A 6000-nucleotide genomic window follows, 5' to 3' on the forward strand; every position below is an offset into this window, starting at 1 on the left:
TATAGCATAGAAATCTCATAGAACTTTTTAACATCGCTGAAGTTCTTTGCACCTCAAGACGCACAGCGTCAGGGCCCCAACCTCAGGACCAGAAAAACCGCCCAGTCTCCTCGGCCCCTGGCCTACAACTCCCACAAGGCATCGCGAAAACTGCGTATAAAGGAGCGACAGGAGACAGCCCAGCTACTTCCGGTCTCCAGGAAACGCCCCTCCGGAAGTGCTTTTTTTTTTTTTAACGTCACAGGCCGTAGGCTTTAAGTGGGAAGAAGAAAGCTAACTCTGCTCAAAAGAAAAGGAAAAAGGCTGGAAGGTAAGAGTTTACAAGCCCTAGAAGCTCCGAACGAGGACAGAAATTAGGCAGCCCATAGGTGAGCTCTGCGCGGCCAGCTACCAGAGTCGTTATCAGATGTGCAGCTCTCCTCCTGCTTCTCCCTTTTCCTTCCAGTCTCACGCTAAGTTCTGTTGTGCAGGGCAAAATCGGCACCTTTCCCTTGCGGTTCTTCGGAACCCGAGCTTCCAAGGCGCCAAACCCCAAGTTCCAGAAAGTACCTGCAACCATTCGTTCTGATTTCCCTGCTCCCGGCTCAGGCTGGGATTTTGGACACCAGCTGAGCTCTCTGATAAAAAGGCCTAGTTTCCGATTTAGCTCCTACCTCCCAACGTCTTTTCCTCAGAACCTGCTGCTCTGTTCCAACATAAGATCCAGTGGAAAGAAAACGGAACCTGCCAGGACCTTAGCCTCCCTATGTTTTAGTCCCTGCATTTTATTAGGCTGCCTGATAAAATCCCTCCCTGACTGCCAGAGTAAAACAGCATTCTGAGACAAGAACAGGATATATTTAAAATTTTTTTTAAAAGTCTTTCTGTTAAGTCAGACATAGAATCTGTAAATGATTCGTTAAAGGCTGTCGAAACATTGCTTTGAGGTTTTAATCAAGTGCAAAGTGCAATGACAAATGCTAGTAATTCACTTGTTAATGTGTGCGAATAGCGATAGTGGGGGACGGGAGTAAATGGGAACTCTGCTTAGTTTGGCTGTGAACCTAAAACTGCTCTGAAAAATTCTTTATTTTTTAAAGATAATGGTAATAACAGGAAGTATAATCACCATTATTGAGCTCCTACTCTGTTCCATTGGTAAAGCTAGCATTTGAACCGTGCTGTGTCTGACTCCAAAGCTCATAGTGAATAAAATGCATTAAAACACTGCACCAGATTATCTGGCCAGAATTTAGGCATTTCAGAAAATGCACTTGACAAGGCTGGTAGGAGACCTGATTTGTCGTATCAGCTCTCTACTGGCTTCTTGTTGGCCCACACTTCCTTGATTTGAGAAGGAGGATGTCAGATCAGAGCAATGATTCTCAAACTTAAAACTGCACACGAATCACCTGGTGATTTGGTGAAGATAAAACATCTGCTTCAGGATGTCTAGGTGAGGTCTGAGATTCTGCATTTCTGACAAGCCCCCAGGTGAAGTCCCTGTTAATCCAGGAACCACACTTGGAATAGCAGAGGGCAGGATGATCTCTGAGATCCTTTCAAGTTCTAACACTCTCACAGTGGATCGTTCTTTCCCCCCTCTAACCTTAGCACCTTTGCTCTTAAGGAAATATTGAAGGATCAGTCAAAAAAAGAGAGTGACAGGGGCTTCCCTGGTGGCGCAGTGGTTGAGAGTCCGCCTGCCGATGCAGGGGACATGGGTTCGTGCCCCGGTCCGGGAAGACCCCACATGCCGCGGAGCGGCTGGGCCCGTGAGCCATGGCCGCTGAACCTGTGCACCCGGAGCCTGTGCTCCGCAACGGGAGAGGCCACAACAGTGAGAGGCCCGCGTACCGCAAAAAAAAAAAAAAAAAAAAAGAGAGTTACAGAAATAAAGATTCCTAACTGAAGCCAAAATATGAAAATAAAAAATAACTTTATAATGTCTCTGGAAAGATACCCAGGAAACCCATAAGAGTAGCTGCCTTCAGGGAGGCAGACTTGATGGCTCAAGGACAGGAATGGCAGGTAAACTTTACTGTGTACTTTTATACCTTTCTCATTTTTACTATGTGTGTGTGTGTTCTCTCTTTTTAAAAAATAATTCATTTTTGTGCTCGCTTCGGCAGCACATGTACTAAAATTGGAATGATACAGAGAAGATTACCATGACCCCTGTGCAAGGATGACACGCAAATTCGTGAAGCGTTCCATATTTTTAGTCATGTACCACAATGTTCATTGCAGCTCTATTTACAATAGCCAGGACATGGAAGCTACCTAAGTGTCCATGGACAGATGAATGGATAAAGAAGATGTAGCACACGTATACAATGGAATATTACTCAGCCATGAAAAGGAACAAAATTGAGTTATTTGTAGTGAGGTGGATGTACCCAGAGTCTGTCATACAGAGTGAAGTAAGTCAGAAAGAGAAAAATACCATATGCTAACACATATATGGAATCTAAAAAAAAAGGTCATGAAGAACCTGGGGCAAGATGGGAATAAAGACACAGACCTACTAGAGAATGGACTTGAGGACACTGGGAGGGGGAAGGGTAAGCTGGGACAAAGTGAGAGAGTGACATGGGCATATATACACTACCAAACGTAAAATAGATAGCTAGTGGGAAGCAGTCACATAGCACAGGGAGATCAGCTGGGTGCTTTGTGACCAGCTAGAAGGGTGGGATAGGGAGGGTGGGAGGGAGGGAGATGCAAGAGGGAAGAGATGGGGATATATGTATATGTATAACTGATTCACGTTGTTATAAAGCAGAAACTAACACACCATTGTAAAGCAATTATACCCCGATAAAAACGTTAAAAAAATAATTCATTTTTAATTATCATGGAAAAGTGGTTAATATGCCACTCGTTAGTGAGGCAGAAGTCACTGAGTTATTAGTTTGGACCTACTATTACTGTAACAGATTTCTTTTAAACAGAAAGAAATTACTTGAACAGTCACTTGATTATGTTTGGGAAACAAGCACTTGAATATCTCCCTGACATTTCAGCTTTCTTCCTCTCTTCTCAAATAGAATTACAGTGGAGTATATTGGTAATATAGTCGTCAAATTAGATATGATGGTAGTTTTAGGAAAATAGTGACTTAAGTGCATGAAACTGGGCCAAATAACTCATGAGATAACTTCTGGCAGTAAGATCTGAGATTATCTGGTCCTATGAGTTCTGATTCCCAGAACCTAGACCAGTGATCCTCTAGTCTGGCTACACATTAAAATCACTTGGTGGGGAATTCCCTGGCAGTCTAGTGGTTAGAACTCTGGGCTTCCACTGCAAGGGGCCCAGGTTTGATCCCACAAGCTGGTGGCCCAGCCAAAAAAAATCACTTAGTGAGTATACGTATATACACACACACATGTACATACACATATATGTATATACATATATACACACATACCAGTGCCAGGACCCTTCTGTAGGTCAATTAAAATGGAGTTTCTAGGCGCGGGGCATGGATTTTTTTTTTTTTAAGCTATGGCCAGTGATTATAATGTGCATCAAGGTATAACGTAGACCAAGGATATTAATCTGATACTCAGGAAATATGAATGGAATAAAAACAAGAAACTTGGCCTTCCCTGGTGGCGCAGTGGTTAAGAATCCGCCTGCCAATGCAGGGGACACGAGTTCAAGCCCTGGTCCAGGAAGATCCCACATGCCACGGAGCAGCTAAGCCCGTGTGCCACAACTACTGAGCCTGCGCTCTAGAGCCCGTGTGCCACAACTACTGAAGCCTGTGCATCTAGAGCCCATGCTCCACAACAAGAGAAGCCACCACAATGAGAAGACCGCACACTGCAACGAAGAGTTAGACCCATCACGCTGCAACTAGAGAAAGCCTGCCTGCAGCAACAAAGACCCAATGCAGCCAGAAAAATTATGATAATAATAAAATAAATGAATTTATTTAAAAAAAACAAGAAACTTTTAATACTTTCTGTGTCTTAGGCCCCATTGTTCTCTTTAGTAAATTCAGAGAATCCATTTGATTCAGCGATAAGTTCACAGATACTGTGATTCTGTAAAAGCCCACACTTGCCAGATAAATGTTTGCCAAAAGGAATTGAAATCTAAATATAGAATAATACTCATGAGCAGCTTCACGGCTGAGCAAAAAATCTCTGAGTACTTGGTTTGTGCCTAGCACTGTGAGAGATGTAAATGAAATCTGTTTTAGCAGTTCCTCACAAGGAACTTGCATTGCAATTAAAGAGACAAGATTGAACTTGTGACCCACTGATCAAATCAAAATTTGGTCCTACCAAACCATGTTCCTAAAATGTTGTGAAATCATTGCCAACATTTTTTTTAGCATCTTTATTGGAGTATAATTGCTTTACATTATTGTGTTAGTTGCTGGTATAACAAAGTGAATCAGCTCCAAGTATACATATATCCCCATATCCCCTCCCTCTTGCATCTCCCTCTCACTCTCCCTATCCCACCCCTCTTGGTGGTCACAAAGCACCGAGCTGATCTCCCTGTGCAACATTTTTAAATTGGGAGGTTTTGCATAAAATTCCAGACTTCTACCTTCTCTTGAAAAATTGAAAGGTCTGATGATTTGGGATTCAATTACCATTCCCAACGGCAGCATTTGTCTGGAGCTGAGCTGGGAACACCCCCTTTAGATGGGGCCCATGCTGTTGAGTTTGTCACAGTCTCCTAACTCTGTTGCTCTCTGATACTGAGGCCAAGTGTCAGTTGCCAGGCATTATCACAAATCTTTATAAGAGGAAAGTGAAATATTTTTGATCCCTATTTTATCAAATGTAGAACAAAAAATAGAGCACAAAAGCCACATGTTTCAAGAAAAACAAGGGAGGACATATCCCTTTGAGAAAATAAAGACAATTATGGGCCTTCCCTGGTGGCGCAGTGGTTAAGAATCTGCCTGCCAATGCAGGGGACAAGGGTTTGAGCCCTGGTCTGGGAAGATCCCACATACTGCGGAGCAACTAAGCCCATGTGCCACAACTACTGAGCCCGTGTGCCACAACTACTGAAGCCTGCGCACCTAGAGCCTGTGCTCTTCAACAAGAGAAGCCACTGCAATGAGAAGCCCATGCACCACAACGAAGAGTAGCCCCTGCTCGCCGCAACTAGAGAAATCCCACACGCAGCAACGAAGACCCAATGCAGCCAATAAATAAAATTAATTTATATATATATATATAAAAGACTATTATGTCAGGTTCTCTGTACTCACATCCTGGTCCCTATATACATCTGAATTTATGCCCTGTGATCTACACTGATTATATAGTCACTATCTATCCAAATAAAAAACTATATTCGAGTATCGATTGCTGGCTAAATGCCTGTGGTCTAGAGTCAGACAGGGATTCAATTCCAAGCCACCACTTAGCAGCCCTGATCCTACTTTATGCCCCGATGCCTCAGGTCTACCTTCTCCATCTGTATAAGGCAGGTAATAACAGGACCACCTCACAGGATTGATTTGAGGATTGAACAAGGTAACATTAATTAACGGTGTCTGGTACCCAGTGACAGCTCCCTAAATGTCAGCTATTTTTATCCTTGTCAGGAAATGCCAAGGGATGAGTTGAGGGGGAAAGCAAGTTGTCGGGGGAAGCTATATAGAAGGGGTGAGCTGACCAAGAGGGGTGGGAGACGTAGCTCGTCCAGGTGGAGAGAAGACAGGGCAGTATAGGCCTGAGGAAAGGCTCAGAAGAGATGGTGTGACCAGGGCCTGGATGTTTAAGCCACACAGTTGTGAGACTACTGCACTGGAGCGTTTTCCTCATGTTTTGATTTTAAAATCTGAAGACTTTGCTGACCCCTGCTTTATGGTATACAGTAGCGATTTTTGGATTTTTCCCACTCACCATGTGGCAAGGATTGCACGATTTCAAGAATTCAAACTTTTGAGTATTTCAGAGTTCATTAACTTTAGCATCTCACCATGGGATGCTTGTGCTTAGACACTGTCACCAGCACTGCCCCACAGCTGCCACTAGAGGG

At 43.6% G+C, this 6000-nt stretch overlaps 1 non-coding gene across 1 annotated transcript; it reads left to right on the forward strand.

The window, feature by feature from the left end:
- The first annotated feature begins 2095 nt into the window (after positions 1–2095).
- Positions 2096–2202, forward strand: LOC132507667 (U6 spliceosomal RNA). The gene has a single exon (XR_009536246.1). It is a non-coding gene; the product is annotated as a U6 spliceosomal RNA (small nuclear RNA).
- The last annotated feature ends 3798 nt before the right edge of the window (positions 2203–6000 follow it).

The sequence above is a fragment of the Lagenorhynchus albirostris genome, chromosome 16 (genome assembly GCF_949774975.1).
Source record: "Lagenorhynchus albirostris chromosome 16, mLagAlb1.1, whole genome shotgun sequence".
NCBI classification, from domain to species: domain Eukaryota; kingdom Metazoa; phylum Chordata; class Mammalia; order Artiodactyla; family Delphinidae; genus Lagenorhynchus; species Lagenorhynchus albirostris.